Source organism: Somniosus microcephalus, chromosome 16, assembly GCF_052327205.1.
Source record: "Somniosus microcephalus isolate GS21.2 chromosome 16, FLI_Smic_1.0, whole genome shotgun sequence".
Taxonomy (NCBI): Eukaryota; Metazoa; Chordata; class Chondrichthyes; order Squaliformes; family Somniosidae; genus Somniosus; species Somniosus microcephalus.
This window is the reverse complement of record NC_141002.1, coordinates 32369828-32384425: the sequence shown is the minus strand read 5'-3', so window position 1 is coordinate 32384425 and position 14598 is coordinate 32369828. Positions and strand designations below refer to the sequence as shown.

Below are 14598 nucleotides of genomic sequence, written 5' to 3'. Positions count from 1 at the left end.
GGGGGGGGCACAAACGGATTGTAACTGAATAGGAGACAGCATCTGGCAGGGGGAGAAAGAGATTCGCAGATAAACCAAGGAAGCCAGCCTGCAGAGCCGGCCACATTCGAGGAAGATGCCAACAGTCAAACTCGATCACTAGATCCTTGGATACGAGGCCTGCAAGTATAAAATGGGGTTTTGGGCAGGAATTGAATTAATGTACTGGAGGCCAAGGTATATGCTACAGGCTGTTGGCCATTCCTTTACTTCAGTTTTGGTTGCATCAAAGGCAATGCTGGGCTCCATAGGGTGAGCAGGATCATATGCCGCTCCCATGTACAAACATCATATCTGGAATCTTGCTGTTTATTCAACTGTGTAAGAAATATGTTCAGGAGAAAATATTTTGAATTTCTTATAGACTGAACCAAATCTTTGTTTTTACACAACTAATGTCTTAACACTTTGTTTTTCTTCTACATAAAAATAATTCTTATAAATAAATCCAACTTGTAATTTAAGCCTGAATGATACAGTTTAACAATGTGGGCCCTGAATTTCCTAGAGAGCCTCTCTGTCACCTGCTATGACTTTAGCAGGAGACTGGGGAACACCATGGGGAATAAGCAAGGTTGTTTATGCTGTTTTCTGGGGGTTCTGCTAATCTGCTGCTGAAGTTATGATGGAAGCCAGGAGAACTTCGATGGAATTTCAGACCCGTGGTGTTTTTCTACCTATTGGAGAGAATGGGACCATGTGGTTGGTAAGGTATATCACTCCTGGTTTGAAATATCCTGATAAATTGCAATTGTAAGCCCTGAGGCACATTAGTCCTGCTCATGACACATCTGGGATTGTAAGTTTTAGATCATAAGGGGACAAGAGTTTGCTGCAAACTGCAGTCCTCTGCGAACATGAATAAAAAGATTTGGGAGAAAAGTCTGAATTGCTATTTATATATTCCAACAAAGGCAATAAAAATAATTTGTAAAATATTGCTGTTTCAATGATAAAAGCTTTGCATATTTGTCAAATAAAGCATTCAGACAGGACATGGCATAGAATTTGTATTTTGACTCGAACTAAATACGATTGTGGGTTCAGGTCCCACTCCAGAGACTTGAGCACATAATCGAGGCTGATACTTCAGTGTAGTACTGAGGGAATGCTTCACTGTCGGAGGTGCCAACTTTCGGATGAGACGTTAAACTGAGGCCCCGCCTGCCCCCTCAGGTGGACGTAAAAGATCCTACTGCACTATTTTGAAGAGTAGCAGGGGAATTCTCCCCAGAGTCCTGGCAAATATTTATCCCTCAACCAACATCACTAAAACAGATGATCTAGTCATTTATCTCATTGCCGTTAGTGGGACCTTGCTGTGCCCAAGTTGGCTGCCGCATTTCCACATTACAACAGTGACTACACTTCAAAAGTACTTCATTGGTTGTAAAGGTCGTTGGGATGTCCTGAGGTAGTTAAAGGTGCTATTTAAATACAATTTCTTTTCTTTTTATTCTGTAGAGTTACAGTCACACCTTATTGGGATTTAATGGAGTTTCTTAGAAGGACAGATGTTTATGTAAAATGGCTTTTTCTTCTTAATCTAAATAGCTGTAGTTACTAGTGTTGAATTAGATGTATGGAATGCTATCATAGACCCCACTTATACTATATTACATTCATACACAGCAGAATACTGTGTGACATAGCTGTATTTACCTGGATATTGCAAAATGTTTCAATGCCTCCATAATTAGGACCATAACGTGTGAAGTCTTCGACACTAAGCTGTGGAACAAATTGAAAGGTCAAGGGGTACACATCACAAATCATTTAACAAAGAATGTGTTGTCATGTACTTTGATAATATAAATAGCTACTACTAACCTCATTCTGAAGAAAGAGAACAACATTCTGGGCACCTTGGTTAAAAATTGGTTTCAGGAATGTATGTAGCTCATGGTTTTTAATGATATGACCTTCGTATGTTGCACTTTTCATATTCCATAAAGAGCTGAAAGTGAATCACAATACATTTCAAAGGGGTTTGGTGTAAGAATTCTCATGCAGATACTATAAAGAATGCACACAAAATATGATTATTTAATAAACAGAAAAGGGAACTCATTTGCATACTTTACTTGGCTATGACTAAAAAGATTAGATTTTTTTTATTGCAACTGTAAATTCAAATGCATGTACAAGATAAAGTCAACACCTTGTATATCAACATTTACCTGAAGTTCTTAATATTTTCTTGAATTATAAATATGTTGGAGTACTACAAATTATGGTTTGACCTTAGAAAAAGGCAACCCATACGGTCCTGAAATGGGACGGTTTCCTTAACAAAAAGGTTAAGTATGCCTGCCATATAATGATGCTACAATGCCAAAGTTCTACCCGGGTCTCAGTATTTCTCCTTATTTTTAATACACAAGAACATTGGTTTAACCTTTGTCCCTCAATGTCTTTTAGTTGGTTTAACTGTTAAAATCCAATAAAATCCCACTAAAAGCATTTTTTAAAGTTGGTGTTTGTTAAAACGACTGACAAAATATCATACGCACCTGCTTCTCAAAGCTACCCTGGCCTGCATATGCATTATCTCCTTGGAGTTGCTTTTGCCTGCCCCCTCAGATTATTAGAAGCAGTATTTGCCTTGCGGATGCCCTGTGCAAAGGTTTGGTTTTGAGCCTTTAGATTTTACGAGGCTTCTTCAACAGCACCTCCCAAACCCATGACCTCTACCACTTAAAAGAACAAGGGCAGCAGGTGCATGGGCACACAACCTTCAAGTTCCCTCCAAGTCACACACCATCCTGACTTGGACATGTAGCACCGTTCCTTCATCGTCGCTGGGTCAAAATCCTGGAACTCCCTCCTTAACAGCACTGTGGGAGCACCTTCATCAGACGGGCTGCAGCAGTTCAAGAAGTCAACTCACCACCACCTTCTCCAGAGCAACTAGGGATGGGCAATAAATGCTGGCCTTGCCAGTGAAGTCCACATCCTGGCGAATGAATAAATTAAAAAACTAGACAATGATGCTACCTTTTATGTAACAAAAAATTCGTAAGGTATATGGAGCAAAGGCTGGTTAGTGGAGTTGAGGTACAGAACAGCAATAGATTGGGAAAATGGGAAGTGCAACGAGACCTGGGTGCCCTTGTGCACCAGTCACTGAAGGTAAGCATGCAGGTGCAGCAGGCGGTTAAGGCAGCAAATGGTATGTTGGCCTTCATAGCGAGAGGATTCAAGTACAGTAGCAAGCATGTCTTGCTACAGTTGTACAGGGCCTTGGTGAGACCACACCTTGAGTATTGTGTGCAGTTTTGGTCACCTTATCTGAGGAAGGATGTTCTTGCCATGGAGGGAGTGCAGCGAAGATTCACCAGACTGATACCTGGGATGGCAGGAATGACGTATGGAGAGAAATTGGGTCGATTAGGCTTATATTTGCTAGAGTTTAGAAAAATGAGAGGGGATCTCATTGAAACTTATAAAATTCTAACAGGACTAGACAGACTAGATGCAGGAAGGATGTCCCCGATGGCGGGGGAGTCCAGAACCAGGGGTCACAGGCTAAGGATAAGGGGTAAGCCATTTAGGACTGAGATGAGGAGGAATTTCTTCACCCAGAGAGTGGTGAACCTGTGGAATTCTCTACCACAGAAGACAGTTGAGGCCAATTCATTAAATATATTCAAGGAGTTGTTAGATATATTTCTTAAGGCTAAGGGGATCAAGGGATATGGGGAGAAAGCAGGGACAGGGTACTGAATTTGAATGATCAGCCATGATCGCATTGAATGGCAGAGCAGGCTCGAGGGGCCGAATGACCTACTCCTGCTCCTATCTTCTATATTTCTATCAGCCATGATCTAATTGAATAGTAAAGCATGCTTGAGGGGCAGAATGGCCTACTGTTGCTCTTAAATAATCACTGGAAAAACTGGGGTACCATGTAATTATACAGGTTGCACGATTCTAACACCAATTGCAGATTGCAATAGATGTGGAACTGACTCAATTCAAGTGTGGTGAATATGTGGAATAGATTCCTCCCCAATGTAGTAGATATAAAAAATAGACTCCTCAGTGTAGATATATGAGGAAGGAATTTACTGTGGGGATGTAATCGGGAAGTTACACCCGAAATTACACCCATTCGTGCACCCATTTTGCCAATGTCTAGTTACACCCAAATTTCCTGCAAATGTCATTAACATATGCCGTAATGTAAAAATATGCATAAACAAGCAAGTGGGGCCCGAGGAAATGCGTCTAACTACTTAATAAGGTGAAGTATGAAAATTAAAGTTTCAAACCATCTAAATATCATTCATGCACAGAAGGCACAGCATATTTAATAACATACAATCGTAGAAGCTTTTCAATTGTTAGTGACTTATACTGATGCCATAAAAATACATTAAAAGCAATAGATAATACAGTGAAGGTCTCGGAGGATAATTTCTTTTTTGATCAAAAAAAGCATTAAAACACCAGAAAATTACTTTATTTCCTGCTGTGTCTAAAATTCTGGGCTTAATTTTAAACTCATTTTAAAACTAATTTTAAACTCGTGCATAGCCATGACTCAGTAGGTTGCACCCTTGCCTCCGAGTCACAGTGTTGTGGATTCAAATCTCACTCCAGAGACTTGAAGACAAAAATCTAGGCTTACACTCCAGTGCAGTACTGGGGGAGTGCTGCACGGTCGAAGGTGCTGTCTTTCGGATGAGACGTTAAACCGAGGCCCCGTCTGCTCTCTCAGGTGGACATAAAAGATCCCATGGCTCTATTTTGAAGAGGAGCAGGGGAGTTCTCCCCGGTGTCCTGGCCAATATTTATCCCTCAATCAATATCACTAAAAAAAAAAATTCTCTGGTCATTATCACATTATTGTCTGTGGGAGCTTGCGGTGCATAAATTGGCTACCATGTTTCCTACATTACAACAGTGACTACACTTCAAAAAGTACTTCATTGGCTGTAAAGCGCTTTGGGAAGCCTGGTGATCCTGAAAGGCGCTATATAAATACAAGGCTTTCTTCTTTCTTTCTTTGAAGTGGTGTAATTGCAGGAAACTCACACGTGCGACTCTTTAGCCTGGGGGCAGAGCCATTATAATGAGTCGAGATGCATTTGGGGACAGGGATTGATAGACGGGCGTAAAAGAGCAAGGAAATTCAGGCCATGTAATTATGTGCATAGCATACTTGCGTCCGAGTTTCATCGATCTTTTACACCGGGTATTTGCTTTAACAAACCGATTACATAAGGCAAAGATACCCATGAAATTGGATTAGACTATTCCCCATATGGTAGGTATGCAAGATAGGCACGTATCAGAAGTAGTAAATGTGTTGAATAAAGTCTTGTGCAGTATAGTAGATATCTGGCATCTACTTTTTTTTAAATCAAGTGTGGTATGAGACTCCAATCGAGTGTAGATATGTGGAATAGACTCTATAGCATCCATGTGAAATAGACTATCAAGTATCGTAGATATGTGAAATAGACTCCATTTGTGTGTAGATATTTGGAATAGACTCGAGTGTGGTAGATATAAAAAGATTCTTCCCCAGTGTCGCAGATATATGGAACAGGCTCATCCCCAGATTAGCAAATTAATCATCCCCAGTATAGATTTGTGGAATAGACACACCCCAGTTTTCAGATTTGACACTCTTCTCAGTGCTGACAAACTGATCCAATTTGCATTAATTCAGGTGTGGGGAACACTCAAGTCTGAACTTTGACACAATTCTGATGACTCATTCCCAGTAAGAGAGGTAGCACAATGTGCAGTAGGCAACTTCTGACAAAAAGCAAAATACTGCAGATGCTGGAAATCAGAAGCAGGAACAGAAAATGCTGGAAACAAGTAGTATCTGTAAAGAAAGAAAAATGTTCTTTTCTCAATTTCAACTGTCTCCTTAACCACCTCACCCTATGGCTGCTTCTGCACCATGTCCACTTCCCTTTCCTCTCCAAAGTCCTTGGAATGTGTTGCACCTCCCATTTATGTGTCCATCTCCCCACATCTCCGTTGGAATCTCTCCAAGGAGGTTTTCAACCTTCCCACAGCAGCAAATTGCCTCCAACCATAGCCATGAATGGGATTCTCTGGGACTGACAGTGATACATTATCACACCTTGTTCTCTATGCAGCCATTGCTAAGGTCGCCCACACCATCCTCCTTCAATACCTTTCTTCCATTGTCTAACTTGGCAAGACTGCCCTCGCCTGTCTTCTTAGCTATCAGATTGTAGCCAGAGCATCACCAGAAATAGATTCTCTTCCATCCCCCTCACCATAAACCCCCGCAGATTCTGCATCATCAGTGAGAAGTGATTAAAAACCTCTACCTACCCATAGTGCCCATTAAAAAGTGCAAATAACATCTTAAAACTATGTACAGCAGCTCGAATATCATTATTTCAGTCCAGTTTCTATCCTTGGCTTCCTCAACTATATGCTGTCCCTCGGTGGCATCATCTGCAGATATAGGGTACCATTGCCACCAATTCCATCCTCCTCCTGGGCCACCATCTCAGCTTCGGGAACCAGACGGTTTGCAATCTCAGCATCCTATTCGACCCCAAGCTTAGCTTCCAAGCTCATATCCTCTCCATTACAAAGACTGGCTACTTTCACCTCCCAACATCGTCACCTCCACCCATTTGCCACTGAAACCCTCATCGATGCCTTTCCCACCTCCAGACTCGACTATTCCAATGATCTCTTGGATGGCCTCTCATCCGCCACCATCCATAAATGTCAGCTCATCCAAAACTCTGGCGCTTTTATCCTGTGTGTGGAAGCCCTGCTCACCCATCACTTCTGTCCTCTATGCCGCAAATTTAAAATTCTCACCCTTCTGTTTAAATTCCCTCGTGGCCTTACCCTTCCTTCTCTCCAGAGCCTCCTCCAACCCTACAAATCTCCCCCAGAATACTTTGTTCTTCCGACTTCAGCCTCCTGTACATCTCCCTCCCTTTGCCACACCACTGGCAGCTGTGCCATCAGCTGCATAAGCACCACGTTCTGGAATTTCCTCCCTAAACTTCTCCATTAGCCTCTGCCTTTAAGAGGTAGGAAGGAAAAGGAGACCACTTACTGCTTGGAAAACAAGAGTCTAAATGGAAGAGAGGATCTAGGGGTACAGATACACAAATCACTAAAAGTAGCAACATGTAAAGGCTATTAAAAAAGCAAACAAAGCACTGGGGTTCATTTCTAGAGGAATAGAATTGAAAAGCAGAGAAGTCCTGTTTAACCTGTCTCGAACCTTGGTTAGACCACACTGTCTCGAACCTTGGTTAGACCACACTGTCTCGAACCTTGGTTAGACCACACTGTCTCGAACCTTGGTTAGACCACACTCTGCACAGTTCTGGTTTCCAGATTATAAAAAGGGTATAGAGGCACCGGAGAAGGTGCAAAAAATATTTACAAGGATGATACCAGAACGGGGAGGTTATACACAATGTTCCCTCTAATGATTTTTGGGTGCAAGGCCCCTTTAAAGGGCTGCGCGGCCCATTCAAATTTCCATTCATGCGCGGGTTTTTCCATTTAAAAGCTACTGAGCAGCCTGCACAGGGCCTCCAGATCACTGCACAGCTGCGTGGCTTAACAGGAACATAGCAGGAAAGATTGAACAGGCTGGGGCTTTTTTCTCTACAGTAGAGAAGACCAAGGGGTGACCTGATAGAGGTCTTTAAGATTAGACGTAGAGAACGAGAAGATGTTTCCACTTATGGGCAAGACAAGAACTAGGGGCCATAAATATATGGTAGTCACACTAATAAATCCAATAGGGAATTCAGGAGAAACTTCTTTACCTAGAGAGTGGTTATAACGTGGAACTCACTACCACACGGAGTAGTTGAGAAGAATAGCATAGATGCATTTAAGGGGAAGCTAGATAAACACGAGGGAGAAAGGAATAGAAGGTTATGCTGATAGGGTTAGATGAAGAGGGGTGGGAGGAGGCTTGTGTGGAGCATGAACACCAGCATGAACCTGTTGAGCCGAATGGCCCGTTTCTGTGCTGTTCATTCTATGTAATTCTGTGCAAGACCCTCCTTAAAACCCACCTCTTTGACCTATTGATGGCCTCTCCTAACATTTCCTTCTTTAGCGCGGAGTCCATTTTTGTGATTAAGCCCCTGAAGAGCTTTGGGACATTTTTCTACATTAAAGGCACTATATAAATGTAAGCTGTTGTTGGCAGCCAAAGGTATTCATTTATGCTTTAATTTTCATAGTTTATGTGCATTCATTCAATTTACTTCATGTCATTTGGAAACAGTTTCGAATGAATTTTTAAAATCTGGCTGGGTTGAAAGTTTATTTCTGCGTAGATGTACTTTTCTGTGGAGGAGGCAAAATGATTATCCTGTTGCGGACTTTGTTCATTTGGACAGTTTTATTTCAGAGAACAGGCAGGGAGTATGTACTGGTATTTGGGTTAGGTATGCGGAATATCTGTAAAAGATTAGGGAAATGTTTGTGCATGTAGTTTTAACTTATTACAAATTTGGCCCTGCAAAGGATCTTTCTTCTATTAAATTCTATTTTGGTTAGTTATAAAAAAATTAAACATGGACATTTTGAGTAAAGATTTAACACAAAGCTGGGAAGTTTAATATTTTGAAAAGTACTGCAACAAATGAAGACTGTGCTAGCACTTTGGAAGCTTGATCCATGATGACACTTACCATTTAGATTATGTTCAATTCCAGCACACCAACAGGCACCCTTCAAGGTTAAATAGGGGGTAGAGGTTCTGTTTTCAAAACGTACTTGAAATTGCACTGGTTAGGTTACAGTTCAAGTTGCCAATAAAATTAATTTGCAAACGTAAAATATTCCAAGAACCAGTGCAATTGGACAGCGTAATAGAACGTAATCATTTATTTTGTTTTTCTTTCCATTATAAAGTATTCCTTGTTGTATTCAAGAGTGGTAACCTGGTGCAGTTTTATTAATATAGCTGAAAGTGGGTTGATCACCAAAAATAAGCATTTTTAATAAGCATGTCCAGTCCGCCACCCGTGAGTAACCTGATTTTAATTCACTCAATTATTTGAAACAACTATATTAAACCATTTACTAGTTACATTGGTATACTGGTCAGTTTCTTAGTAAATTGAATATTTTTTGACATGAAAAAACTTTTGAAACGTGCCTAAGTGCCTGTCGCCTAAGAAAATAAGCACAATTTGAAGAGCCTTCCCAAACCAGTGCAATCTCGCACTGTCAACCTGGGGGCATGGTCGGTATTGTGGGCGGAGCCTGATCCAGGAGAATTCAATCTTAAACCAGCGTGAAAGATTGCGGAAAACACGAACGTAAGTGGTTTTGGGTGTAACTCAGTTAAGTTTAAAAATGCCTGATCCTTTGCGCTGTGTCAGAGACAACACAAGATGAAAAGGGAGGGAGCAGTTGCCTTCCCAATCTATTCAGACAAATCCATTCCTCTAACATTACATGCCTTGCCACTGTATATACTTTTGATATATTTTTTTATCAATCCATACAGCTGTGCTTATGAAGATCATGGCAATCTTTCTGCTTGTCCCTCAAGCACTGGTTCTTGGGCAGGTTTTTTTTTTTATTCGTTCCTGGAATGTGGGTGGGCATCGCTGGCAAGACCAGCATTTATTGCCCATCTCAAATTGCCCTCGAGAAGGTGGTGGTGAGCCACCTTCTTGAACCGCTGAAGTCAGTGTGGTGAAGGTACTCCCACAGTGCTGTTAGGGAGTGAAGGAGTTCCAGGATTTTGACAGTTTTAGGACAGTAAAAGCAGTTACTATAAACATTTACCGTCTCTTACCAGTTACTCAACTGGCTACGCTGAAACAACCACCCTAAACAGGAAAGAACCTTCCTTTAACTGGATGCAGACAGGTTTACAATTCAAACAGGACTCGAGCACAAAAAGCACTGTTTGTATGTAGTCCTGTTTACCAAGACACAAAATCTACTTAAATGTAGATAACATTCTACCATTTTGTTCAAGGATCATGGTTTACAATACTGAATTCCCAAGTTTAGTTACTTCAGACTGCATTGTGCTTCCTGTGAAGTCTACCCCTAATTTAGAGCATTACTAACCAACCTTCACTAAAAAGCCTTTGTAAACTATACTGTTGAATGATTCTTATAAAGAACCAGAGAAATTGAACCAGTTGTGGATCACGAACTGGCAATTAGTTAGATAAGAAAAGTGGCCTGTCTTAGTTTTTCATAACACGTTTTAGAATCTACTCCTGATTGTTTCAAATCTAGTAAGTTAATGAAATTATTGTAACTAAGTTGTTACAATAAAGACAGGGCCCAATTTTCAGAAGCTTTGCCATAATCAACAATGGCAACATTCTTCAGAAAAGGAAAGTGGAAACTATAAACTGGCCTCCTGACTAGTGCAGATTACAGGATCCCACTTATTGGTATTGAAAGTTTCAAACCCCTAGCAGATGCAGGTTAGCACAATCGGTAGCACAGCTACTGACTGTGGGACTCCAAGAATTCCTTACAAAAATCAGCTAATCTAAATGAATATCCACAGCCGGTGCATCTGACTGATCCAGGAATATCGCAGGGAAGTTATTTTCTACAATTAATAGCATCTGTACAGGGAAGCAATTAGAGGTGGGGAAATAAGTACCCTGTTTATTTTAGTTTTAAAAAGTGGAAACCGGGAGAAAAGGATAATTTAGTACGGGTCAATGTGGGGGAGGGAAAAAGAGTACTTTCAAGGAAAAGTGTTCCCTCTATCTCGGCAAGTTAAAAAGAAATTAAGTTTTGAAAAGACTCCAGTGGACACGTTTAAAACATTTATCCCTTCATGCACACCTACCATTTAAACCTCCACACATCAAAGTGCAACTTAATAAAATGGAACCTATCAGTTAGCAGTCTCATTAATAACCAACAATGATGGTCATCCTTCTCATTCCTGGATGCGGACTGGCAGGTTAATTCAGTAACAGCAGCTACAGGTATGTGCCCAACCAATACTGAATCTTTGCACTGCTAATGGCTCCATTATCGACACCCAATTCCAGGCAGGATGTTGGTCCATCAAAGAACAGAAGATTATCAATTCACACACCGCTTAAATCAGCTTTGTGACTTTCAATTTTTTTTCATCTTCAACACTGTGGGTCTCAACTCTTTTAGTAATATTCTAGTTAATATGTAAATAAATTCATACAGGTGTGATACCTTAAGTTTATGGGCAATCATTTCAGCTGAAATTTGTCAGGACAGTATTTCAGAGAGAAGTGTGTATAATTATGAATATAGAATTGGAGTTCAGGATATTGGCTGAATGACAATCAGGGAATTACTGGCCAACAGCACACTGCCTTGTTATTTCTGACCTTAGAAAATGCTCATTTTATCAAAATATTGTTGGTAATCAATGATGCCTTGTGCAGCAATTCCTTGCTCTGAATAATGTATAATTTAAATTTTTATTAAATGCTTTTAAATTTAAATTCACAGCCACCATAAAAATGACTGAGATAAAGTTATTACTTGCTGACTTCACTCAGTTCAGTTTAAGCAAAGCTCCAAAAGCATTCAAGACTTTAACAACATGCTCAACACTGTAGGCTTTTAATTAAAATCACACTGGTAAATTCATCTGCAAAAATTAGAAATCAGAAGTACAAATTAAGTTTAAAATGTTAAACAAAGACTGAGAGGGTAACAAAAGTACACTGTGCACAATGTATAAACAGAACACATATTGGAGATCAGCTGGTACATGTTAGTTTGGCTCAGTTGGCAGCACTTTTGCCTCGGAGTCAGAAGGTTTGGGTTTAAGTCACACTACAGGACTTGAGCATGTAATCAAGGCTGTCATTCCATTGAAGTAGAATCATAGAATTTTACAGTGCAGAAACAGGCCTTTTGGCCCATCAGTAACATTGTCAGATGTGCCATCTGTTACAGTTCAGGCTTTATCCCAGCAGATTTGTCTTGAGTTCACAGCAAAAAGGCAGTGTCTGTAAGCAGACTGAACCTCCTATGAACCAAAACCTGCTCCCTTCCCTTACACATGGCATGTCTGAGATAGCACAGCCAGGTTTAAATCTGATTGTATCACTTTTCACTGAAGTGCTTTGGGATATTTCCAAAAATTGCAATATGTTGTGGTAAATGTTTTTCTTTTTCTTTCCATAAATGAAAGATAAACAATAACTCACGTAATGATTTATGATGACCATACCAAACCATCACTACTCCAATGCATATCCTGCATAATCAGAATTTCTCAACTGTGTTAAAACCTTGTATTAAACTCCCAGCCATCTGTTCAATGCTGATCTTAGATTTCTGGTTAGCACCCTTGGATTAACATTGACGCACATTGGCCTACTCACTATGCGCCACAGTATTTTACAAACACAACCATAATTGGCAGTGTACCTATTGACTGAAGTAGGCTCAAAAAGGAAATACTAAACAGTATTGTAATTGAAAAGCTGAAAAGTGCTATCGAGAAAATTTATCTGTCACAAAACTAATAATCACCAGAAATTTCAAACACCTGTACAATTAGCCATATACAGTTCAAATGTTGACTGGAGATTACATAGTAACATTCTGCCCTTTTATTCTTCTCATTAATTTATTTAGGTTAAATGTGATGTAGAAAATAAAAGCAACCAAATTGATAGAGATACATGATGAGAATTTTTGACAGCAATATTTTGAAGTTGATGTTTGCACTTTCCACAAAGAAAATTAGCCCACATTTACAAAATCATAGCTGATTTGGGAATTTCTATCCTGACACCACTTGGAACCTACTCACAGAGAGAAATTTACTTCTGTTTAACTTAAAGCTCACATCCTGACTACATTTTACAGCAGAATGCGGACCCACAGTAGGTTGCCGTGAATATAAAGAACTTACAACCTGGTAATTTTCCTGACTGAGGAACCCCTTTGTTTTCATTAAATTTTGGTCTCAGACTCACCTGAAGGTCGACCACATCAGCACCGGGACATGATCCATGGCAGAAGTACCCTGAAAAAAGCTGGCTAGAGTACAGCAAAGCAGCAGCTGCAAACAACGATCTCGAGCCATGGCACTTTGAGGGACTCGTCTCTCAATAAAACACACTGAAAATAAAAATGCATATATATATTTTTTTAAACAAACTCCGCTGGTCAGATCTGTAATGTCCAGAACGAACCAGGCTCGTCTAGTATCTTCTTGTTTAGGAGAAAATACTGATCAAGCAGGTGGGCAGGAAAAGAAAATTTAACTGAAGGGCATTTTGTAGAAGATATAAAAATAATTTAGCACTTCCTAATGTGCCATGAAGTAATGACAAAAAGGGTGTGTGAATGATTTTGCAATCAGTAATGAGAACACAAGCTGCTTAACTCTTTAATCACCCAGGCTTAACTAGCTTCAAAACCTTTTCCACCCCTTCCCTTTTGTGTTCAATTCCTAAACTGATTTGCTGAAATCTTTCAAAAGAAGAATGCACAGGTCCAGAACAAATGTAAAATATTTTCAAAATAAACTAAATTAAAAATCTTTGGGGTGAAGATTTCCTCTGTGTGCCATATGTAACTAAAACATAAATCTGTACTTCGCAAATGGTTTATAATCTTGTGTAGTGCAAAGAAATCTACTGTTCGTGGCATTTCTGATTTTGGTACAGAAAGTGGTTCATTTAGATCATTGCTCCAACCCTCGAACATACAAAAATGGTGGACAGGAAATGACATGCTGGAGCTTCGAACATGCTCTACAGTCATAACGCCTTTACCATCATGATTCCAACACGATCCACCTACTAGCAACCGTATAATCTCATCGGAGAGACAAATGAAGATTTAAAAAGACCCAAGGCCAATGTAGGGAGAAAGAAAATCTTGGAAATTCCTCTTCGAACCCCTAAGACAATCAAAACTGGTCCAGGAGACCACAATGATAATGATTTATATCACTTCATACCTCGCCTACCTTTTGTATGCTGTGATTTCTCTTTTGAAGGTATGGAGCAAATCCACACTCAACTTCCTAAGACGGCAACTTGTTGCATTTGTCTATGATCCTCTATTTAATTGAAATAATCTATCTACATGAACACAGTCGAGTCCCTTTTTTTAATCTTAAACACCTTCAATCAAATCAGGAGTCTATGCTTCTCTAAAGTAAATAAGCCCAGCTTTTTAAGCTCATCGGGGTCACCAGGATGTTTTAAGCTGTGTATCATTCCTGTGGCCCTCCTCTGAAATTCATCCAAAGCTTCTAGACCACCCACCATGTGAGGGGACCAAAAGTGAATGCAGTATTCTATGAGGCCTAACCAAAGTCCTGGACAATATGGTGCTTTTGCTTTATATTGAATCATCCTAGCAATACCTCATACTCCATTTGCTTTGGCTAACGCATTATAGCACTGATTGTGAACTTTACGAGAATTATGTACTATAACACCATATAACACTTGCAGTAGTTTATTTTCGTCCACAGTCCCAACATTCTCACAGATCACACAGAATCACAGAAACCCCACAGTGCAGATAGAGGCCATTTCAGCCCACCGAGCCTGCACCGACACA

General features: G+C 40.1%; 1 pseudogene across 1 annotated transcript in view; it reads right to left on the bottom strand.

Annotated features, from left to right (window-relative positions):
* LOC147106057 (V-type proton ATPase subunit S1-like) overlaps nt 1–14598 on the bottom strand; it is a 58925-nt pseudogene extending 44327 nt beyond the window's left edge. Inside the window, exons 1-3 of the transcript XR_015081323.1 lie at nt 12996–14598; nt 1870–1996; nt 1702–1770 (exon numbers count right to left, since the gene is read on the bottom strand). The product of XR_015081323.1 is annotated as a V-type proton ATPase subunit S1-like (transcript). The remainder of the gene's footprint in view (nt 1–1701; nt 1771–1869; nt 1997–12995) is intronic.